The following is a 26083-nucleotide window of genomic DNA, read 5'->3' as shown; positions in this document are numbered from 1 at the left end:
CCTGCACAAAGGTTTACATGAATTTACTGTATATTCCTAGATTCACTCTGCCTATTAAATTTCCTACTTCTGTAATAACACCATCATTTTCTTCCTCACCCAGGCTTATCTTTGCCTTTCTTCTCCCTGAGCCTTCTTCCTCTATTAGTTTTGACCTTTCCCCTCATGTGCCACATGAAGATTCAGTCACCACATTTTATCAATTCTTCACTCTTGTGTTTTAACCCTTCTTTTTTTCACCCTTAACACCACTTTTCAGAGATCTTCTCTCTTCACACTGAGGCTGTTACAAAAATTTCTTTTTCTTTCAACCTCAAATTCATTGTGCAAGCTATATGCTGTTTAAATTTTGCCATATTCAGCTCTTAATATTATTGTTACTCATCCACTCAAAAACCTTCAAGAGCTATCTGCTGTCTATTGAATCAGATCCAAATTCCATAATCTAACATTTAGGGCCATCTATAGTCTAACGCTAAGCTTTCTTTTCTCTTACTGATTTCCTGTGAGAGGATTTGCAAAATCAAATGATCATAGGCATCAGGCAGGTAACGCCAATTAGTGGGTCTAGCTGAGTGAGCACTGTGGCAAACTGGGAAGCAAATTTTCCACCTACAGTGTATAATTCGTGGCTAAGCTGATTATTGCTATGTGGAACTTGCAAGCCTGGTGTTGCCAGATTTTTCATTTTTTCAAGAAAAGCCAGAAACTCAGATTTTTATATGAAATCTTTGCATTTTTAGATATTGGAGACCACTTAAAAAAAAAACAGTTTTGTCAAAAGAACACATGGCTGAGGGCTGCCAGTCTCTGACTTTTGCCCTATGTATACTCTAGCCAGGCTGGAATTACCTTTTGTATTCTCACCTCTATTCTGCCAACCTAGGATGTCTTTAGCCATTCTCTCAGTTTATCAGAATCTGTTATAACCCAGCTCTTTTGAGAAGGTTTCCCTGGCCAGAAAACCTGACTTTCTAAGGCATTTATTGTCTCTTTCAATCATCTGGCATTTAAAAATGATTTATATTGTCAATTGTATTTTTTTCCTGCTCCTATGTTAGAATATTTTTATAATTATACAGACAATAAGCATTCATTATATAAAATTTGAAGTGTATAATAAAGTATCCAACTTAAATAATAACAACCTATTGTCCTACTATTAAGTAATAAACACTGTTAACATAATTATATTTTCTTATTTCTTTGTAGGAAATGTGGAAGATATATATTTCTCTCTTTCTGTCTCTATCTTTACCTCTATCTCTATCTCTCTCCATCTATCCCCAAATTGCCTTTCTTAAGGATTTTACCAGTTTACATTCCTATAAAACAATGTATGAGAATACCTTTTCTCCATCACTATTCTCAACACTAGATATTTCCACTGTTTTTAATCTTTGCAGAGTGAGAGGAGCTCAGGAAAGACAATCCATAAGATTGTTTATGAACTCCTGGGCACAGCCCTGACCTGCATATACATTGATTTGGGAAAATGGTGAGGTACCTAGAATAGGCAAATTCATAGAGATAAAAAGTAGATAAAAGTTACCAGGAGCTGAGGGGGAGGGAGACATGGAAGTTATTTTTTAATGGGCAGAGTTTATGTTGGGGTTGATAAAAAATTGGGGTTGATAAAAAAATTAAAAAAGATCATTGTCTTTTTTATTGTAATAAAATATGTGTAATATTTGTCATTTGTACATTCGTAAGTGTAAAAGTTAGTGGCATTAAACGTATTCACAATGTTGTGTAACAAACACCACTATATCCCCCCTCCAATTTTTTATCAACCCCAACATAAACTCTGCCCATTAAAAAATAACTTCCATGTCTCCCTCCCCCTCAGCTCTTGGTAACTTTTATCTACTTTTTATCTCCATGAATTTGCCTATTCTAGGTACCTCATATAAGTGGAATCACGTAATATTTGTCTTTCTGTGTCTGGCTTATTTCACTTAGCATAATGTTTGCAAAGTCCATCTATGTTGTAGCATATATCAAAATTCCATTGTTTTTTATGGCTAATTAGTATTCCATTGTATGTATATGCCACATTCTGAGTAATCTGTCAATGGACACTTGGTTTTTTTCCAACTTTTGGCTATTGTGAATAATATTGTTATGAATGTTGGTATACAAATATCTATTCAAGTCCCTACTCTTAATTCTTTTGATTATACACTTGGAAGTGGAATTTTGGGATCTTATGGTAATTCTATGTTTAACTCTGACAAACTGCCAAATTGTTTTCCATAGTGACTGCATCACGTTACATTCTCATCAGTAATGTGTGAGAGTTTCAATTTTTCCACATTCTCACCAACACTTGTTATTTTTCTTTCTTTCTTTTTTTAGAAAATAAAGCTATCCTAGTAGCTGTGAAGTGGTATCTCATTGTGGTTTTGATTTGCATTCCCCTAAAGACTGATGATTTTGAGCACCTTTCTAATGTATTCATTGGCCATTTGTATATATCTTCTTTGGAGAAATGTCAATTCATATCCTTTATGAATTTTGGAATTGGGTTGTTTTGTTTTTGTTTTTGAGTTTTAGGTATTCTTTGTATATTCTGGATATTAGTACCTTATCAGATATATGATTTGCAAATATTTTTCTCATTCTTTAGATTGTCTTTTTGCTTTCTTTATAGTTTCTTTGATGCATGAAAGTTCTTGATTTTGATGAAGTCAGTATATCTATTTTTTTCTTTTGTTGCCTGTGCTATTGGTGTCACATCTATGAATTTTTTGCCACTCCAATGTCATGAGGATTTTCCTCAATGTTTTCTTCTAGGATTTTTATAGTTCTAGCTCTTAAGTTTACATTTTTGATTCACTTTGAGTTAATTTTTGTATATGGTGTAAGGTAAGTGTCCAAATTCATTCTTTTGTATGTGTATATACAGTTTTTCCAGCACCATTTGTTGAAAAGACGGTCCTTTCCCCATTGAATGGTCTTGGCACTCTTGTCAAAAATTAGTTGACCATATATGTAAGTTTATTACTGGGCTCTCTGTTCTATCCCATTGTTATACATGCTGGCCCTTATGCTAGTAATATACTGTTTTAGTTGCTGTAGCTTTATAGTAAGTTTCAAAGTTAGGAGATGTAAGCCCTCCAACATTCGTTTTCAAGACTGTTTTGGCTATTCAAGGCCCTTTGCAATTCCATGTGAATTTGAGGATCAGCTTTTCCATTTCTTTGAAGAATATCATTGGAATTTTGATAGAGATACTGTCTTTTTATTATATATTTGTCTGAGTATCAGTGAATTTGGATGTTTTTCCATATTTACCAGTCATTAATGTCTCTTATTTTGTAAATTTTCTGATAATGTTCTCTGCCCAATAATTTATTAAGGTTTCTGTAGTTGTTCCTATTTATTCAAATGAGCCCTTTGTATATTAAGGATTATTAGCCCTTGGAAAATATTTTTAAATAGTGCAGTTTGTTTGTTTTACATAACCCTTTTCATGGAGAAGTTAAAATTTTTCAATGTTGTTAAATCTATTCAATCTTTTCCATTGTGGTTTCTTCGATTTTTCTTAAGCTCAGTAAGTTCTTCCTCATCCTGAAAACAGGGTAAAATTGACATATTTTCTTCTAGTTAAAAATGTTTTAAAACATTTAACACTTTAATCAACTATGTTGGTGTATGATGCAAGTTTTAAACAGAATTTTTTCACATGACTTACATTCTGTCTTTATAGAATAACACTGGACTTTTTAAACTAATTTTTTTGCCACACCCTGAGGCTTGTGGGATCTTAGTTCCCCAACCAGGGACTGGACCCAGGCCCCAGCAGTGAAAGCGCCAAGACCTAACCACTGGACCTCCAGGGAGTTCCCTTTAAACTAATTTTTGATGTACTTTATTTATTTATTTAATTCTTATGTATCTCGGCTCTAGAGTCTGAATCTGTGTGCTTCTTTTTTTTAAAATAGAAGTATAGTTGATGTACAGTATTATACAAGTTACATGTGTACAATATAGTAATTTCCAAATTTTAAAGGTTATACTCTATTTATAGTTATTATAAAATATTGGCTATATTCCCTGTGTTGTACAATATATCCTTGTAGCTTATTTTATACATAATAGTTTGTACCTCTTAATTCCCTACCCCTATATTGCCCTTCCCCTCTTCCCTCTCCTCACTGGTAACCACTAGTTTGTTCTCTATATCTGTGATTATTTTTTTGTTATATTCACTAGTTTCTTGTATTTTTTAGATTCTACATGTAAATGATCATACAGTATTTGTCTTTCTTTGTCTGACTTATGTCACTTAGCATAATACCCTCCAAGTCCATCCATGTTATTCCAAATGGCAAAATTCCATTCCTTTTTATGACTGAGTTTTATTCCATTTTATATATACACCACATCTTCTTTATCCATTCATCTGTTGATGGATACATAGATTGCTTCCATATCTCGGCAATTGTAAATAATGCTGCTATGAACATTGGGGTGCATATATCTTTTTGAATTAGTGTTTTTGTTTTATGATCATACTATCCAAGGCAATCTACAAATTCATTACAATCCCTATAAAAATACCAATGGCATTTTTTTTTTCACAGAACTAGGACAAGTAATTTTAAAATCCGTATGGAAATACAAAAGACCCAGAATAGCCAAAACAATCTTGAGAAAGAAGAACAGAGCCAGAGGAATCACACTTCCTGACTTCAGATTACACTACAAGGCTACAGTATTTAAAACAGTATGGTACTGGCACAAAAACAGACACACAGATCCATGGAACAGAATAGAGAGCCCAGAGGTAAACCCATGTGCTTATGATCAATTAATCTATGATAAAGGAGGCAAAAATATACAATGGAGAAAAGACAGTCTCTTCAATAAGTGGTACTGGGAAAACTGCACAGCTACATGTAAAAGAATGAGATTAGAACATTCTCTAACAGCATATACAAACATAAACTCAAAATGGATTAAAGACCTAAATGTAAGACTGGAAACCATATAACTCCTAGAGGAAAACATAAGCAGAACACTCTTTGACATAAATCATAGCAATATTTTTTTGGATCTGTCTCCCAAAACAAAGGAAATAAAAGCAAAAATTAACAAATGGAAACTAATTAAACTTTAAACCTTTTGCACAGCAAAGGAAACCATCGACAAAACAAAAAAGACAACCTACTGAATGGGAGAAACTATTTGCAAATGATATCACTGATAAGGGGTTAACATCCAAAATATATAAAAAGCTCATAGAACTCAACATCAGAACAAACAAACAACCTGATTAAAAAATAGGCAGAAGAACTGAATAGACATTTTTCCAAAGTGGAAATGCAGATGGCCAACAGGCACATGAAAAGATGCTCAATATTGCTAATTAATAGAGAAATGCAAATCAAAACCACGATGAGATATCACCTCACACCTGTCAGAATAGTTATCATTAAAAAGAATACAAATAACAATTGTTGGAAAGGATGTGGAGAAAAGGGACCCCTCACACACTGTTGGTGGGAATGTAAATTGGTGCAGCCACTGTGGAAAACAGTATCGAGGTTTCTCAAAAACCTAATAAATAGAACTACCATGTGACCCAGCAATTCCACTCCTGGGTATATATCCAAAAAAGCAAAAATAAAAACAAAAACAAAACACTTATGTGCTGCTTTTTCTTTTCATTGGCATGTCTGTTTGCTTTTACATCAGACCTACATTTTAAAAATTATTATAGCTTGGGAGTATGTTTCAATACACAGTAGAGTGAATCTTCACTACTCTTTTTCCCTTCGAAAGTTAGATATTTTTGTATGAATGTTCCAAATAGATTTTTGGCTATTTGAAGACAAAGGGTGTGCCCTATTCATCTGTTTATTACCACCACTACCATTTTGCCCAGTACAGTGTCTTGAAACAATTAATTTTGATTCAATTCCTAGACTCAATTTTATGGTTTCTAACTTTCTGTTTTTTATACTTGGGTTCTCAATACTCAAATACATCTCTGTACCTTAGGATCTTTGATATTCCACCTCATATGTAGGGATTTTTATTGTACACTTGTTATTTTTAAGTCTGAGTGCGTTTTTGGGCTCTAGGAGCTCCGGTTTTCTGGAATGCCTTTTTCTTTCAGTGTTAAGTCATACATTTAACAAGTGTTAGTTCTGTGCAGACTCTTCTAGGGGGAAGCAGACCAACATCCTGGCAAAATGGAACCCATTATGTACCGACTAAGACTTGATGTTTCTTTTTCCTTCCCTCTTCCTCACCAATATTTGTTAGCTTTACCTCAAGCTATTTGGACTCTTCTTAAATGTTAACTTTTCCCCCTCCCTCTCTAGTCCTAGATGCAGTGCCTACTAAATATAGACACTCATTTATTTATTTAAAACTAAGCTTACCCATCCATTTCACTTTAATCTCACTGCTAAAATCCTGGGCTATTATTTAGCAGTCCCTGACCATGAACCCCAAAGCCATTATTTTTGTCCTTTTTGCAATGCACAGCCCATTTTATATAATATATAAATGGTTGTAGCTCAGATCACTACCCTCCTCTAAGTAGTTCGTTGAGCTTTTTTCTTGAATTATTCCAGGGCTTGGTATGCGTTCCAATTGTGGGTCCTTTTAGCATCTGCTTATGAAAGTCAGATAAAAGCTCATTTACCAATAAGGCTCACTTATTGAAAGATGCCTGGGTGCTTCTTTGGCCCCTCTATGTGTGTCTGGGAAGGTTGTGCTATGTTCACTAGCAGAGAAAGATGCCTCCCTCTTCCATCTGCCAAAATAGAGCTACCCAAATACTGTTTCAGGTACACTCAATTCATGTATCTTTGGCACTACTATAGAGACAGCCCTCATAGCCATCTACTTCCCAGATAGAGGAAGAATATGCAGAATGTTGGCTGATCTATATATTTCTAGGGTGCCTGTTACTGAGTGTTTTGATAGATGCCAGAGAGAAATACTAAAAATTACCTTGATAAATTAGAGAAAGAAGTATCTCACTAGCGAAAAATAAAAGGATGAGCTATCACAGGGATATGAAAACTCAAATTCATTAATACAGAGTTGAAAAAGACTGGATAGTCCCAAGCATCACAGATAAAGTTCTGAGAGTTATAGTTGACCTCACGCTAAATATGAACAAGAAGTACAGAGCCGTGGTGAAAAAAAATCAACATATGTTAAATGTACAAAGTGATTCTTCTATTAGATTGAGGAATCTAACTTTAAGAAAACTGCATATAAAGTTTATTATTATTACTTATAATTATCATAAATATTTGTTTTACAGTGAACACAGCCCTTTCACATACATCATAAGTGTATTTGGTCCTAAAATGGTCCTGTGAGTTATTTATTATTATAATCCCCATTTAACAGAAGAGAAAGTAGACCCCAAAAATGTAAGTGAAATGCCTGAGGGAATACAGAAAGATCCGGTTTTAAACTCAGTTCTTTTGATTTCAAATCGAATGTGAATCCCACTACACTGTACTGCCTCTTTGGGAAAAATAACTAGAGGAAGATTACTCATATTAAAAAAACTTTTTTTGTATATATGTGCCACATCTTCTTTATCCATTCATCCGATGATGGACACTTAGGTTGCTTCCATGTCCTGGTTATTGTAAATAGAGTTGCAATGAACATTGTGGTACATGACTCTTTTTGAATTATGGTGTTCTCAGGGTATATGCCCAGTAGTGGGATTGCTGGGTTGTATGGTAGTTCTATTTTTAGTTTTTTAAGGAACCTCCATACTGTTCTCCATAGTGGCTGTATCAATTTACATTCCCACCAACAGTGCAAGAATGTTCAATGGAATATTACTCAGCCATAAAAAGAAACGAAATTGAGTTATTTGTAGTGAGGTGGATGGAGTTAGAGTCTGTCATACAGAGTGAAGTAAGTCAGAAAGAGAAAAACAAATACAGTATGCTAACACATATATATGGAATCTAAGGGGAAAAATAAAAAAGGTCATGAAGAACCTAGTGGTAAGACAGGAATAAAGACACAGACCTACTAGAGAATGGACTTGAGGATATGGGGAGGGGGAAGGGTAAGCTGTGACAAAGTGAGAGAGTGGCATGGACATATATACACTACCAAATGCAAAATAGATAGCTAGTGGGAAGCAGCCGCATAGCACAGGGAGATCAGCTTGGTGCTTTGTGACCACCTAGAGGGGTGGGAGAGGGAGGGTGGGAGGGAGGGAGATGCAAGAGGGAAGAGATATGGGAACATATGTATATGTATAATTGATTCACTTTGTTATAAAGCAGAAACTAACACACCATTGTAAAGCAATTATACTCCAATAAAGATGTTAAAAAAATAAAAAACTTTTTTAAATTTTAAAATTATTTGGATACTCTCCAAATAATAAGCTGCCCTGGTGAATTTTATATAGAAATGGATTTGTGATAACTCAATTCACAGCCAACTTTTTGGAAGGAATCTAATTGCATAAAGGGAAGTACATTTAAATACAGTTATCAGTGTGTGTAACGCAATGATTATGATCTTGATTATATAAATGGGAAGTGCATTTAAACAGTTATTGATGTATATAGCACTGTGATTCTGATCTTGATCATTCCACTGAAATAGATATGGAGATAGTCAAGGAAACTTTGGCTTACAGATTGGAAAAATATGTCCTATGGACAGGAAAGAATTTGAGTTTGCTTAATGAGCAAGAGACAAAAGGAGAGAGCTAATATTGGTCTTTGTAAGAAAGGTTTTATGAATAGGAAGCTGCTCAGTTCTTTGCTCACAAATGGAACAGTATGAAATCTACCTCATTTAGTCATTCATTAATTCAAATTTTTCTTTCAACTTTCTAACATGTGCTAGTCACTCTGCCAGGTGTGAGGTACACAAAGATAAGTAGAACATTGCCCCTGCCCTCAAGGACTCTCTGTTGGGGTGGTGCAGATGTATAAATAAACACCAGCATTATTATATAAGCAGCATAGTAAAAGTATGTGTACCCAGAATGCTGAAGGGTTAAGGTGCTAATTTAATCTAGGGGTATCAGGGAATGGTTTAGAAAGTCTTTTTAGCTGTTTCTGAAGCTTGAATAGAACCTTGCTTGCTTAAATTGATGCAGAGGAGATTTCAGTTTGCTTCAAGAAGAACTTTTAAATACTAGCTTAAGAACTATAATGTTCCTTTAAAGGAGGTAAGGTATTTTTTTTAACTTCAGCAAGATTTAAAGGTAAAAAGATAATCTTCCCAAATTATGGGAATGTACCATATGATTCTTTAAGCAAGGCTTTTTCTAGCTCTGGTGTTTTTCTGATAAATTAAGAATTGATTCTACATGCCTAGAGATTTGCAAAAGCAGGCAGTAGACATAATGGAAATCATGCAGTATACCTAAAAGCAATTCAGTAAAAAATGCTTCTGTCCCCTTTATGCTTGGTTTTTATGCAAATCTGTATTTGAAGAGAAATTAAGTGTGTTTGTTGTAAACGGATGTTCATATGGTCTCAGCTAAGTAATAATGGGAAACAGTAGAAGGAGGTGGTGATGTGTATGAGGAAGTGGGACTGAGCACTGTGGATGGTGCCAATGCACTTTATGGAAGAGAAAGAGGATGGTTGCTTCCTGGTGAATTTCTTTTGAAAAAAAAAATGTGGTTGTATTAGAAAAACCAAGATAACAAATCTGGAAGAATGCATCAAAGCAGAGGCTTATAGGGATAACTCTCATCTGAGGATCTTGAATCTCTTTCAGAATATGTTGGTATCAAGGCTCAGCTTGCTTCAGAAGGAGTGGATTTCCTGCACTTATTAAAGCTACAAGAGGCAACACAGTGCAATAATTAAGAGGAAAGAACCTGGAACCACACTGCCTGGGTTTAAAGGCTTAGTCTTACTTACTAACAGTTGTGTGATCTTGGGCAAGATTTTTCACCTCCATGTATCTCATTTCTTTCATCTATCAAATGGAGATAATGATCATAAAAAATATCTACTTTATAGGGTTGTTTGAGGATTACGTGATTTAATACACACAGGAAAATTAGAATACTACTTGGAACATGGTAAGTGCCATATAATATGAGCTCAGCATTTTGCAGTTTTCAAAGTCCTCCCTCAGAACCTTGCGAGAAGAGCTAGGCAGGTTACATCAATTCCATTTGGCAGATGACCTTACAGGCTCAAAGGGGTTGAGTATCTTGCTCCAGATCAAGCTGAGCCAGGATTTGAACCAGGCCTTCATGCCTCATTTAGTACTCTTTCCACTTGATCACATTTGTCATTGGGTCTACATTTCCTCCTAGGACTTCCTTAGACAACTGAGGAAAATAAATGTGTTCTCCTGTATTACTGTTCTATTGCGGCATAAAAGAGTTTCAAACTTAGCCCATTAAAACACCACACATTCATTATCTCACCATGTTGATGGGTCAGGAGGCTGGGCAGAGCTTAGCTGTATCCTTTGTTCAGGGTCTCACAAGGCTGCAGTCAAGGTCGGCCAGACTGCATTCTCATCTTGAAGCTTAACTAGGCTTCTAAGCTCATTCAGGTTGTTGATGGAATCTAGTACCCTGAGGCTGTGGAATTCATGGCAGCTTGCTTCTTCAAAGGCTGTAATGGAGAGAGAATCTCTGCTGCTTGGAATCTCCCATATAAGGGAAGGCCTAACTTCTCTTTTAAAGGGTTCACCTTATTAGGTCAGTTCCAACTAGGATAATCTCCCTTTGATTAGTTAAAAGTCAATTAGACACATAATTACATCTGAAAAATCCCTTCACCTTTGCCCTATTATATAACAGATCACAGGAGGGCGTGACATCTCATCACCTTTGTCATATTTTGTTGGTTAGAAGCAGTTTGCAGGTTTTACCGCCCACTCAAAGGGAGGGGATTGCACAAGGGATTATACACAGGGGGGTGGGGGTGGTTACCCTAGGGAGTGTCCACCACCTAGCCCATTATTTTCAAGCTGTTGTTAAGAGAGGATGATAATGTATTTTAAAAAAATTTTTTATTGGAGTATAGTTGCTTTACAATGATGTGCTAGTTTCTGCTGTACAGCAAAGTGAATCAGCTATACGTATACATATATCCCCTCATTTTTGGATTTCCTTCCCATTTAGGTCACCACAGAGCACTGAGTAGAGTTCCCTGTGCTATACAGTAGGTTCATTAGTTATCTATTTTATACATAGTATCAACAGTGTATATATGTCAATCTCAATCTCCCAATTCCTCCCACCCACCCCCTTTCCCCCTTGGTATCCATACATTTGTTCTCTATGTCTGTGTCTCTATTTTTGCTTTGCAAATGAGATCATCTATACCAATTTTTTCTGATTCCACATATATGCATTAATATATGATATTTGTTTTTCTCTTTCTGACTTTAAGGCAGTCAAGTGATTTTAAAAGTCAAAAAGTCAGGACTTGAATCAGAGTAGATGTGTACAAGTAGCAATCTGTTTGGCAGGACAGGTAAAGGACTGCACCCATCTCACCAGCTTATCTTTCCCAACATTTTGCTTTTCTTTTCCATCTAGGTATACTCCTGCTCAAGATACTTCACTCCCTGAACTGCCATTAGATGCCGACATACTTTCTTTTCACTTCCTAGCCAGGCCTGTAACAGTTAAAAATACGAGCAAAAAAAATTAAAACCTTCTTCAGTACATGCCAATACAGGATGTGATTTTTATTTTGGGTGGGTTTCCTTGCAATTGCAGTTGAAATATAAAAAGCTGAAATTTTCATAGGACAAAGCCTCAAATACTCCTTTGCATCCCATCACTTTAGCAAAGCCTTCCAACACAGAACTCTATGATGAAGATGTCCCTCTTGCTGTCTCATCTGTTTGTGTCATTTTCCTGTGTTTTGCATTTGTTTGAAAGCTCTTTAATGTGTTTGTAAAATGAACGCATATGTTGATTGATAAGCAATAAATAATGAATAGTTGGCATAGAGAGCATTACAATCTCTGAAAAGAAGCTCAAGAACAACCAGACTATGCTTTTGTGGTTTTTACCATTCTTCTCCTTGTCTACCTGTGGATTTGTCTGGCCTATGGAGCAATATCCAGTGTCCCAAATGCTTGGAGTCTGCTACAATTCTTCTGGAGGTCCACTACAGGAAATCATGTTAAAATTGGAGCTGTGCAATGAAACAATGAAAATGAAAGGTGGGTTGCTTAAGTTCTCAGGATATGCTTTAGAGAAAAAGCTAAGGCCCTAATTGCTTTTCCCAATACCTTCTTCTTCTCAGGAGCATAAAGGGAGTATACAGTGACAGCTGCATGAATTAAACAAGATGATCTTGGAAACACTAGATGGTTTCTTACAAGGATGTCACCAGATTTAGTCTGAATCATAATGAGAAATCGTTAAAAAGTACACTTTATATTGTTATGAAAGGCACAAAGGCCTAGCTGAAGCTTTTACTCAAGAAAGATAGCAGTGGGTCTCCTGTTGTTTGGCTTGTGCTCTTTTAAGTAATCATTGATGGTGAATAAATTTTATTTATTTTGTATTTAAAAGAGAACTATACAATGTATGAAACCCTAGGGCTGCTAGGCCCTGGGTTACTATCTACTAGAATGTGGGTATGTGGCTCCCAGGACCTTGCCCCACAACCTTTGGTTGCCTGGGACTTTACGCAATATACTCTCAATCAGTGGTTCTTGACTTGGGGTGGCATGGAGTTATAGCAAGAAATGTAAGAATACATATGCCCAACAAACATTGCTTGTAAAATAAATAAATAATGTACTTTGGATATCCATGTGCTAATGTTTCACAAATGTATGTAGATGTTGCTATGATGAATAAAATATAAACTTATTTATAAGTGTTGCTGAATTTATTGTAGGTTTTTGTTGTTGAGCATTTTCTCAACCAACATATCCTAAATATATGACTCTCGTGTGTGTGTGTGTGTGTGTGTGTGTGTGTGTGTGAGTGTGAAAGAGAGACTGAAAGAAATTGAGAGAGAGAGATAATTTTTTTAAGTATAAAAGAGATCCACATATTTCAAAGATTGGGATCCACTGCTCTAAGCACTTACCTTTAGTAAGAAAAAATCTTGTCTTTGTCTATCTGTCTCTCACCCTCTCTAAACAGCTTCAGAGGGGCTGCATGCAATTATCTTTCCCCTCCTTTTGGTAACTAAAGCATCTTTCTCCTCAGACACTGATGCTGGGATAGACACAACAGTAGCTCTAATAGTAATACTAACTTCCCTTAAATAACATCTTTTATCTGATGCTCTCTAAATGCTATATGGCAAGATCTCACTGTCATAGGGAAGGGAAATGCACAGTGAAGAGATGCTGCAGCTGAGAATAAAATCCAGGCAGGCTGGTCCTTCAAACATTTGTTTTCCTTGTTGAAGCCTGCCTGCCTATTTCTGACAGGGTGGGGCCCTTCTATTTCTGAATTAACCCTGCAGCTCTAGGGGAAAGCTTGGTAACAGAGTCTCTAGACATTTGGGTGATTTGCCAGGCTGCCACTGATTCATTGTACTTAGAGACTTAAGTAAGTTTTTTCATATCCAACATGGTTGAGGAACTAGAAGGTTAGTAGTCAGTTTATGAAATTCATGCTTCATTTTTCAGTGACTTAGAATATGATAAAATATACCCAACATGAAGATTAGGCTGAAGAAAATTTCTTTCTGTGAGGATTCAGAAGGCATTTTCTTAACTGGCACAGGGCCACGAAATCAGCATTAAGAACCCCAGTGAACACCATGCTGCAGGTGATTGGCTGTGCTGAGGTACTCAAGTAAAGAAAGCACAAGATAACTGAGAGCAGATGGCAGGTGTTTTGTATCTATATCTTGGGGGCTTCTGGGTCCAGGGTTATCTTTAGGGGACATAGGACTTGGGGAAAAATCAGAATGTGTGTTTTTCCATCTTCATCATTTGTATCTAGACCAAATCAGGTTGAAATTAACATCTGTGTTACCTTTCAGGAGGTGAGCTGTCGTGGAAGGAAACCAACCAGGAGCAAGTCAGAAGCAGGATATTGAGAGAGGCCAAGACCACTTTTATGTTTTGAGCCTCTTGGCGTATGAAAAGTGTAGGAAAGCCGAAAGAAGAGGGTTATACAAATCAGCACAGGTTGTTAACTTGTACAAAAGTATCTAATTTATTAGAATAGGTCCTTCATTGGTCTTTCTCTCTCTCCCTCTCCCTCTCCCTTCTCTCTCTCCCTCTCTAGCTCATAGCATAGGGTCTTTTTTTGTTTGTTTGTTTGTTTGCAAATCTCAATACACATCATTCAGCATAGGGCAAGCACCTTCTCTACTGTGTTATTCCCATCTCTATCAGAATTGGAATAAGACCTACTAAAGGTCACAGGGCAAAGATCTGTTGAATTTAAACTGACATTGAGCAATTTAGGCCACAAATGTAACACTTAAAGTAATTTGGTCCAGACAGAAAACACCTGTCCATGCTATGAATCCAGATGGGTGAAGTTAGCAATCTTAGGAGAGTCATAGCAGTGTCCCACAGTAAGGATTAAGAAGACCAATTATCTCAGAAGCCAAATCTTCTGAAATAACTTGTCTGAGGAATCGACCTTTGAAAGGCTCAAGATCTAGTGCAGTTTACTATAAAATGTTTCACCCTGGATACTTCAGAATTTCTTTTCCACTTTTGTTATTCTCTCCTTCCCTCTTTCACTTTAATTGTAATAAAGGAGTCATATTTATCACATCAAGTATATTAAATTTTCAACCCTAGAAAGTAAATCCATTTCACGTGTGTTTTCCCAAGCGACTATAGCTGCTTGAAAGGCAAACCAAGGGGAGGTTGAGCCATTGGCAGGGAAGCTAGGGAAGGAAATAAAAGAAGCCTAAGTCGGAAGCTGGGCCTGGGCTTTCTAAGCAGCCAGACTTTCCAGAGGTGACCTTTGTACTGCAGCGAGTTGTCTGGAGTCCATATGACAATCCCAGGGGTGATCAGAAACCAAGTGCCTGCTGAACCGTGGAAAGGAGGGGGAGGTAAGTGGAAGAGTACTTTAAAAAAAAATGTATCAGTGCAGAAACAATATTATGAAAACGAGATCATAGGAATAAAAATATCACTTACAATATCACTACATAATGTTTCAATTCTTAATGTGCTCTTTACATACACACTTAATTTTATAAAATTGTAAACATAATGAAGATACTCATGTGCTCTGTTCTTTATGTAATATTATATCATAAATGGTTTGTCATGTAGTTATATGTTACTCATACTGATAATTTCTAGTGGCTGCACAATATTCCTTTAAGGTTGTTCATCATGATTTAGCTAGTCTATCATGGGTCATTTAGGTCGTTACTAATTTTTTTGCTATTATAAACAATGTTGTAAAGAAAATCTCACTGCATACAGTTTTTGTAACTTCTTGAATTATTTCCTCAGCATAAATTCCTGGCAGTTAAATTACTGGGTGAAATGATATAAACATTTAAATTTTTCTTGAAAAATCCTGCCAAACTGATTTCCAAAAAGACTGGAATAATTGACTAATTTCACCAAGACCATGCCAGAAAAGTATGGAAGAAAATTTAAATTAAATTGGTAAAAATATTACCTCATTATAGCTTTGTTAAACTTTTCTGATTGCTTCCAAGATTGAACATATTCCCATATATTTGTTTGTTAGTTACATTTTCTCTTATGAGACTGCCTCCTCATTTTTTTTTTTGTTTTTGTTGTTAGCCATTTATCTACTGGGGACTTGTAACTTTTCTAATTAAAATTCTGAGTAATTTAAATAACATAGAAAATATCTCCCTGTCATATTTTTATCAGGTTTTGCTTTTGTATTTGAGATACTTTCTTAAACAGGAGAGAAAAAATGTGGAATGCATATGATTTTATCTTCAGTCTTTGTTGAGGGTGACTCTTCATTGTAGCATTTATAATTTAGTGTATAGGCTGCTGGATTCAACACCAAAATGAATATCCTGAAAGGAAAGGAACAGAGAATTATAGTTTGGGAATCAGAGAGAAAATACAATTCAAATCTGGGTAAATGTGTGGTTGATTTTCTTAGGTTTAAAATCTTTTAAATTCTACATCAGCCTTTTTAGTGTCACAGCAGTGTTAATTTAGTGGGGCCACGATTTGGTGAAAACAAAGTGAAATTGCAGGGAGTAGAGGTGTTCAAATCATGGGATCTTCTATGGCATGTGAAAAACTACAATTGCCCTACAGCCAATCCTTAACTCTCTAAGCCTGTGACCTTGAATTTGACTTACTGTGTAAGGGGAATCATGCAAGTCAATTCTCTAGTTCAGGGGTCTCCAACCCCCAGACCACGGACTGGTACTGGTCCGTGACCTGTTAGGAACTGGGCTGCACAGCAGGAGGTGAGCAGCAGTTGAGTGAGTGAGGCTTCATCTGTATTTACAGCCACTCCCCATTGTTCACATTACCGCCTGAACTCCGCCTCCTGTCAGATCAGTGGCAGCATTAGATTCTCATAGGAGTGTGAACACTACTGTGAACTGTGCATGTGAGGGATCTAGGTTGCGTGCTCCTTATGAGAATCTAATGCCTGATGGTCTGAGGTGGAGCCGAGGGGGTGATGTTAGTGCTGGGGAGTGGCTGCAAATACAGATTATCATTAGCAGAGAGGTTTGACTGCACAGAGACCATAATAAATCAATTGCTTGTGGACTCATATCAAAACCCTGTTGGGCTTCCCTGGTGGTGAAATGGTTAAGAATCTGCCTGCCAATGCAGGGGACATGGGTTCGAGCCCTGGTCCGGGAAGATACCACATGCCACAGAACAACTAAGCCTGTGCGCCATAACTACTGAGCCTGTGCTCTGGAGCCCGCGAGCCACAACTACTGAAGCCCATGCACCTAGAGCCTGTGCTCTGCAACAAGAGAAGCCACCACAATGAGAAGCCCGCGCACTGCAACGAAGAGTAGCCCCTGCTCACTGCAACTAGAGAAAGCCCACGTGCAGCAACGAACACCCAATGCAGCCAAAAATAAATAAATAAATTTATAAACAACAACAACAACAAAAATCCTGTCAGTGACTGGCAAGTGAAAACAAGCTCAGGGCTCCCACTGATTCTGCATTATGGTGAGTTGTATAATTATTTCATTATATATTACAATGTAATAATAATAGAAATAAAGTGCACAATAAATGTAATGTGCTTGAATCGTCCTGAAACCATCCCCCCACTGGTCCGTGGAAAAATTGTCTTCCACAAAACCGGTCCCTGGTGCCAAAGAGGTTGGAGACTGCTGCTCCAGTCTATTTCTCTTTCAGGCAAATCCTGAAAGATGCCACGTCTTTGCTACTTTTTTATTGCATTTCCAATGCTTTCATATTTGTATCAGAACTTGGTCAATTTCTGAAAAAGAAGAAAAAAAGAGTCCTAGCTGAAGCATGCTGGATGTGTCCCTGACACCCTTAGGAGTATATAGTTGCTGAGAGAGTTTGTCAAAATTTATGTTTCCATTTTTGGGCTCTGTCACTCATTCTAATAGCTCATAGCAGCTATGCTCCACCCTCTCTCACTTGTTCTGCAATTTTTGAGCATGAGAAAAATAAACGAAGAAAGATTTATAAGGGGAGGGACTGCTGCTGGCAGATGGTGAAAATAACTGTTTCAGGAGCAGGGATAGGTGGATTTAAGAGCAGTTTATTAGAAAAATACTTAGCACTTTGTATTCAACATTGCAAAAACACGTTGGAATCTTTTATTTCATTTTTTTGTTAAAGCTTCTTTTAAAAAGCACTCTTATAGTGTACATATTTACTCTTTGATACCTTACAGAACAAGAATTTCTACAAACATAGTCTGTTCATGTTCTATAAATACTGTGTACTAAATTTGCATTGTTTCCCTGACACATTTATTTTACTGTCCTCTTTCCCATAATTCAGATCTTGTCACTTAAAATGCTTGAATCTACCCACCTTTTTCCTTTCTTATTCTAGTCCTAAATTTATCTAACTCAGGTCCCTTTACTGAGCTCTGAGCGTATATCTCCAGCTCTTTCTATGTTTCCACCATATATTCTGGAGATCATTTAAACTCATCCTATCCCTAGTCAAGCTCACAGTCTTCTACAAACCTGAACCTCTTTCAGCGTTCCCAATCTCATTCACCTAGTGCAAGCCAGAAACCTTGACATTCTTTCTCTCTCTCTCTCTCTCTCTCTTTTTTTTTATAGAGAGACTCGGTCACTGTACTTAGCACTAGCTGTACAACAAAAGTAGCCTCTGGCACCACCTTCAAGAAAAATACCAAAAATATAGTTTAAATATTCTAATTTCAAAATGTTGATGTTCTCCTTTCCTAAGGCACAGTTAAGAGGCCCCAGAGAAAAGCTGGTAACGCTGAGGGCTGTGCCTTGGAAACCATGTGTCTGTGTCGCTGTGGGGCAGTGACGGTGGGGTAGCCCCGAGGCAGCCAGCTGCTCAATCGCACAGCGGACTTTCTTTGCAGTTTCTTCAAATTCTTCCTGCTTATTGTTGGTTTCCTTTGCAATTTTGTTCTTGGCTCTTTCTTTATCCAGTTTCAAAAATTCGCTGAGGGTTAATTCTTCAAACTGCTTCTTGACAGAAAGGAAAGCACAACCAGATGAATGCTTTTTATGTTCTTCAATAGGGTCGTCATCTGGCTCCCAGCCTTCCAACTCCTTGAAGCAGAAGAAACACTGAGCCAAGTCGGGCTCGTTCTCAGGGGACAGTGGATGAAGCCAGCCATGGCCATCCGCTCCGGGGTGCAGGCGCAGCCCTCCAAGAAGGGCCAGTTCTTAAATGTGGAGAAGCAGTGGTCCTTGAGGTAGAGCTGTCAGGCCGGGGGTAATGACAGGGCACCCATGCCGCTGCAGCCGAGCAATGCCGCCGTTCAAATCTGATGGTTGAAGGATGCCGCGGGGCATTTGGCATTACCTCTGAATCCTCCCACTCGCTCACATTTCATAGCCAACCAATTACCAAGATTTACTAATTCTACTTTTTGCTGTTTCCAATGCAATCCTTTCTATCCAGTTTTGTGGTCATTTTCCTAATCCATGTCTTTATAATCTCTTACTTGGACCATTGCAAAAGCTTATTATAATTCCCTTCCTCCAAACTTTCTTCCTCCCAGTTGAAACCATTATGGCTTTAGCAAAAGGTAAATCTGATCATTTCACTCTCTTGCTTACAGATCTTTGATGGCTCCTCATTGTCTTTGGCATGGTTTGAAGACCTGGTTTCTGTCTCTCCTTCAGGCCTCATTTTCTACTAAATCGTTCTACATATCCTATGATCCAGTCACACTTAATTGCTTTCTGTACTCCAGGTATACATCCTCACATCTCCATGCTTTCTTTCTTCCCTGGACTAGCTGATTGATATCTAAGTAGTCTTTAAGATTCAGCTCAAAGGTCACCTTCTCTGTAAAATGGTCTCCGATTATACTCTCCTCCTGAACTCCTTCCTCATCCCCCACCCCACGAAGTTAGGCATTTCCTCTTCTTTGCTTCTATAGAAGATTGTGCATAATTGAATATAGCAATATCCCATAGCATTGGAATGTCTTATATATTATTTTGTTTTCTACACTAGATGGGGCATCTTTGAGGGCAGAGACTGGTATTTATTTTATATCTCCCCCCTCTACTTAATGTGGTAGGCCCTGGACATTATGTTTGTTGAATGAATGAAGGATGAATAAGTAATAGGCTTTATCCTTTTAGCTACTTTTTCTCCTGGTTCTCTAATTAATTTTTAGGCATTGGAATTTCCATTCCTGGCGCCCCCCCATACCCTGAGGGTCTTAATCCTCAAGACCATGATTATTTTACCTTTTAAATCCCCTTCCTTTTAACAAGACTCTATGAAACATTTTAAAGCTATAACGACTACATTTTTATATAAAACGCTTAGCTGAAAACTCTAAAAATGTTTCATGATGACAATTTAACACAGTCAAAGACCAGGTATTGCTGTGTCCTCATCTATACGCTGTTCTTTTGGGTAGAGATCTTTCTTGCTGCCCCAGAATTTTAACTCCCTGTTTGTTACTAGAACATTCCACAAGATTCTTCCTCAGCCTTGTCTTGTACAATTTCTTGCTGCTTCTTAATTTTTTTAATGACCTCATGAGTCCATCAATTTTTGCTTTATGAATATCGTCCCTCTTTGATGATTCTTTGTATAAAACTTTCCTGATTCTACATTCTTTTTTTGTTTTTGAGCTTGACTTTTAGCCTACATCTGTCACTTTCTTTATCACATTCTTTTGCCTTCTTATACCTCTCTTTCTGTGTCTTTGACCTGCTTCAAATTCTGTTACTTCCCTCCTTCTGAGAGCTATTTCCCCTCCCACCTATTATTTTGCAGATGGACAGGTTCCATATACAGTGAGGTCTGTTTTTCTCTTTCACTTTGTTCTTCCTTCATGCCCCATCCCAACCCCACACATGTAAGTTTTTTCATGTGCTTTCTTCCTTTTCTCCTCTATGTAACTGTACACAGTTTCTTATATAGCAATGGGAACCCATCACATTTCTCAGCTGTCCTGTTGCTCATCTCTAGTCATTGTATCTGTTTGCCTTTGCTTGCTGCATTGTCCTTATTCCTCTGTCCATTTCTTGTAGAAGTGTCCTTTATCCTGCATTCACTGGCTATTCAGTGTCAGTTTACCTTTCATTCCAAACCCTTGAAATAAACACAATTTATTAAAACTTTTGATATATGATATAAGATCATAACAAACAAATGGGATAAGAAATAGATTAGTTTGCAATGTTGAGAAATTAGGCTAATTATTTCCAAAAAAAGCCTCACTTCATGTCATATACTAAAATAAACTGTAGATTAATTCATTACTTAAACATAAAAATTCAAATCATAAATGGCTAGAATAAAATATACATGAAGATTTAATTGATAACTAGTTGGGGAAGAACTTTCAGGGCATAAAAGCAATAAAGAAATCACCAAGTAAAAAGTCAATATATTTATGTATACATTGTATTTTCTATACAACAAAAAGCATAAAAACAGTAGTACAATCAGAAAACCAGTTAGGAAAATATTTCTAATGGAAATGACCAAAATTAATATTCTTAATTTTTAATTAACTAACAAGAGTGTAACAAGAATGACACCAAGTTGACAAAACACATGACAGTTCATAAAAAATTAATATCAAATATAGTAATTAAAGAAATGTAACTTCAGTAATATTTCTCATCTAATACTGGTAGGGATAAAGTGAGATGAGTATTTTCACAAATTGTTGGGAGAAGTGCAGGCAACCTTTCTGAAAAGCAGTCTCTCTTTCTGTGTATGTGTATACACATAGGCACAGATTAACACAGAGCATGCATGAAGCCATAAAACGTTCACATTAAAACTTCTTGAGAATGCATGATAACAAAATATCAAACTATGTAGACAAAACGTCCACAGCAGCATTATTTATAATGATACAAAGTTGGATAATTAAGTATTCAACGATAGGGAGATATTTATGTATGTCCAAAAATTGAATACAATGCAGCTATTAGTAGTCATGTTTTCAAAGAATATTCACTTTTCAGGAACATATTAATAATATAATTATAGGTAATAAAAATGAAGATACACAACTGCTGGTGCAAAATTATACTAATTTTTAAAAGGTCTATATTGTGCAGAAGAATCAAGTACATAAATCAAAGTATGGATGATGATGAAATTATAAATGATTTTAGTTATAAAAATATTTCCCAATAATTTTCAAATTGTCTTATGGTGATATTTTACTTCTAAAATTATATAAATTACAGAGTTATTCTATGAAGGAAAATACATGACTGTCTGTGTTCCTTTTATGAATATGCTCTTGGATAGTTTGCATTGTTTTGGAATTTTTAATTTTTATTTTTTTATTCTTTTTTAAATTGAAAGTGCTTTCTTTCATTCTCTTAGCTGTGATTTTGCCCACAAATTTCTTATGAGACCCCGATCCTTTTATACTAATATGTTCTCTAAAATCCAATTTCTTTGCTGATCTGAAGATCATTTCAACTAAGGATCTAAATTATTAAAAGTACATCCCTTGGAAACACTCCAATTAAAATATTACTTGGAAACTCACCACCAATTCTCTGCATAATTCCTTTGTGAAGTGAATTCATGAGACAAACTTCTTTTGATGATATTCTCCTGTTGTACTCCTTCATCCCTTTAGAAAGTCCTGCATCTTTTCCTCCTTTTCTTTGTTCCTCTCCCCTCTCCATTCCCTTTCTCTGACTTCTCCTTCCCTCCCTTTCCCTCCTTCACCTTTTCCTCCATGTCCATTCCTTGGCTTCTGCTCTGCTCAACTAGATCTACTTTACTTCCTTTGATTACTCTTCTCCATTTATCTTTGTTTTATGCCAGTCTTATTTTTTTTCTACATGAATTCTTTTGACTTTCCAGTCACCTCTCTGTACCCTACTTATCTATCAATCCTTTAGGTTGACACTCTGGATGTACTGGAGTACTTATATAGACTGGCATAACCTTTCTTCTTTTTTTCCCCACTAAGAAAAAAATTCATTTTTGTAACTTGATCAGCACTGGCCTTTGAGGTTTGACAGTCATGTTGCTGATACACATTCATTTTATTTTCTACTATAACCCTTAGACCCTCTTGTGATTCTGTTTTACATTGGTGCATTTGATTAATTTTTTCTTTGTGAAATACATTATATTTATGAATGCTTTATTGAATCTCATTTTATTGATTTCTGCCCAATTAAAAATTTATCCTGCTTATACTCTATTTTTATACCTATCTTGCGCTGTGCAGGAACACCTGCAAATTTTATTAGCATCTTCTCCCTTCTATTCTCTAAGTAGTAAAAGAAAATATTGAATTGTTTTGAACTCAGAGTGGATCCCTAAGGGACCACATTGACACCTCCACCCAATGCAGTATGGAACTGTTAGTAACAGCTCTTTGTAATCAATTTGTTTTAACTAGTTCTGTATCTAAGCTATCCATCTATGGCATTTCCTCATAATTTATCCTTTAAAAATTTGTTTTGTTAGCCCAAGTCTCCACGAACTTTTTCTTTCTTAATACCCTAAACTTATCCTTTGAAGGAATGACTGAATTGTGATTTCATATGATTATTTTTTTAATTTACAATTCTTTTAACATCTTTATTGGAGTATAATTGCTTTACAATGGTGTGTTAGTTTCTGCTTTATAACAAAGTGAATCAGCTATACATATACGTATATCCCTATATCTCCTCCCTCTTGCGTCTCCCTCTGACACTCCCTATACAACCCCTCTAAGTGGTCACAAACCACCGAGCTGATCTCCCTGTGCTATGCAGCTGCTTCCCACTAGCTAGCTATTTTACATTTGGTAGTTTATATGTGTCCATGTCATTCCCTCATTTCATCCCAGCTTACCCTTCCCCTTTCCTGTGTCCTCAAGTCCATTCTCTACATCTGCATTTTTATTCCTGTCCTGCCTCTAGGTTCTTCAGAACTTTTTTTTTTTTTTAGCTTCTATATATACATGTTAGCATACGGTATTTATTTTTCTCCTTCTGACTTACTTCACTCTGTATGACAGTCTCTAGGTAGATCCACCTCACTACAAATAACTCAATTTCCTTTCTCTTTATGGCTGAATAATATTCCATTGTATATATGTGCCACATCTTCTTTATCCATTCATCTGTCGATGTAAACTTAGGTTGCTTCCATGTCCTGGCTATTGTAAATAGAGCTGCAATGAACATTGTGGTACATGACTCTTTTTGAATTATGGTTTTCTCAGGGTATATGCCCAGTAGTGGGATTGCTGGGTTGTATGGTAGTTCTATTTTTACTTTTTTAAGGAACCTCCATACTGTTCTCCAGAGTGGCTGTATCAATATACATTCCCACAAAGAGTGCAAGAGGGTTCCCTTTTCTCCACACCCTCTCCAGCATTTATTGTTTGTAGATTTTTTGATGATGGCCATTCTGACCACGGTGAGGTGATACCTCACTGTAGTTTTCATTTGCTTTTCTCTAATGATTAGTGATGTTGAGCATTCTTTCATGTGTTTGTTGGCAATCTGTATATCTTCTTTGGAGAAATGTCTATTTAGGTCTTCTGCCCATTTTTGGATTGGGTTGTTTGCTTTTTTGATATTGAGCTGCATGAGCTGCTTGTAAAATTTGGAGATTAATCCTTTGTCAGTAGCTTCATTGACAAATATTTTCTCCCATTCTGAGGGCTGTCTTTTTGTCTTGTTTATGGTTTTCTTTGCTGTGCAAAAGCTTTTAAGTTTCATTAGGTCCCATTTGTTTATTTTTGTTTTTATCTCCATTTCTCTAGGAGGTGGGTCAAAAAGGATCTGGCTGTGATTTATGTCATAGAGTGTTCTGCCTATGTTTTCCTCTAAGAGTTTGATAGTTTCTGGCCTTACATTTAGGTCTTTAACCCATATTGAGTTTATTGCTGTGTATGGTGTTAGGGAGTGTTCTAATTTCATGATTTAACATGTAGCTGTCCAGTTTTCCCAGCACCACTTACTGAAGATGCTGTCTTTTCTCCATTGTATATTCTTGTCTCCTTTCTTAAAAATAAGGTGCCCATATGTGTGTGGGTTTATCTCTGGGATTTCTATTCCTGTTCCATTGATCTATATTGCTGTTTTTGTGCCAGTACCATACTGTCTTGATTACTGTAGCTTTGTATTATAGTGAAGTCAGGGAGCCTGATTCCCCCAGCTCCGTTTTTGTTTTTCAAGATTGTGTGGACTCTTTGGGGTCTTTTGTGTTTCCATACAAATTGTGAAATTTTTTGTTCTAGTTCTGTGAAAAATGCCATTGGTAGTTTGATAGGGATTGCACTGAATCTATAGATTGCTTTGGGTAGTATAGTCTTTTTCACAATGTTGATTCTTCCAATCCAAGAACATGGTATATCTCTCCATCTGTTTGTATAATCTTTAATTTCTTTCATCATTGTCTTATAGTTTTGTACATACAGGTCTTTTGTCTCCTTAGGTAGGTGTATTCCTAGGTACTTTATTCCTTTTGTTGCAATGGTAAATGGGAGTGTTTCCCTAATTTCTCTTTCAGATTTTTCATCATTAGTGTATAGGAATGCAAGAGGTTTCTGTGCATTATTATTGTATCCTGCTACTTTACCAAATTCATTGACTGGCTCTAGTAGTTTTCTGGTAGCATCTTTAGGATTCTCTATGTATAGTATCATGTCATCTGCAAACAGTGACAGCTTTATTCTTCTTTACTGATTTGGATTCCTTTTATTTCTTTTTCTTCTCTGATTGCTGTGGCTAACACTTCCAAAACTATGTTGAATAATAGTGGTGAGAGTGGACAACCTGGTCTTGTTCCTGACCTTAGAGGAAATGGTTTCAGTTTTTCCCCATTGAGAATGATGTTGGCTGTGGGTTTGTCATATATGGTCTTTATTATGTTGAGGTAAGTTCCCTCTATGCATACTTTCTGGAGGGTTTTTATCATAAATGGGTGTTGAATTTTTTCCAAAGCTTTTTCTTCATCTATTGAGATGGTCATATGGATATTCTCCTTCAATTTGTTAATATGGTTTATCACATAGTTTGACTTGTGTATATTAAAGAATCCTTTGTTTATATGTGCCACATCTTCTTTATCCATTCATCCAATGATGGATATTTAGGTTGCTTCCATGTCCTGGCATATATACAATGGAATATTACTCAGCTATAAAAAGAAACGAAATTGAGTTATTTGTAGTGAGGTGGATGGAGTTAGAGTCTGTCATACAGAGTGAAGTCAGTCAGAAAGAGAAAAACAAATACAGTATGCTAACGCATATATTTGGAATCTAAGGGAAAAAAAAAGTTATGAAGAACTTAGTGGTAAGACAGGAATAAAGACACAGACCTACTAGAGAATGGACTTGAGGATATGGGGAAGGGGAAGGGTAAGCTGTGACAAAGTGAGAGAGTGGCATGGACACATATACACTACCAAACGTAAAAGAGATAGCTAGTGGGAAGCAGCCGCATAGCACAGGGAGATCAGCTTGGTGCTTTGTGATCACCTAGAGGGGTGGGATAAGGATAGTGGGAGGGAGGGA

At 36.5% G+C, this 26083-nt stretch overlaps 1 pseudogene across 1 annotated transcript; it reads right to left on the bottom strand.

Moving 5' to 3' along the window:
• Positions 1 to 2612: 2612 nt before the first annotated feature.
• On the bottom strand, positions 2613 to 23289 carry LOC309620693 (baculoviral IAP repeat-containing protein 5 pseudogene; annotated as a pseudogene). Its single transcript has one exon. The product of its transcript is annotated as a baculoviral IAP repeat-containing protein 5 pseudogene (transcript).
• Positions 23290 to 26083: the final 2794 nt, after the last annotated feature.

Source organism: Balaenoptera borealis (assembly GCF_965194805.1).
Source record: "Balaenoptera borealis genome assembly, chromosome: X".
NCBI lineage: Eukaryota > Metazoa > Chordata > Mammalia > Artiodactyla > Balaenopteridae > Balaenoptera > Balaenoptera borealis.
The sequence above is the reverse complement of the archived record's forward strand: the minus strand, read 5'-3'. Positions and strand labels throughout refer to the sequence as shown.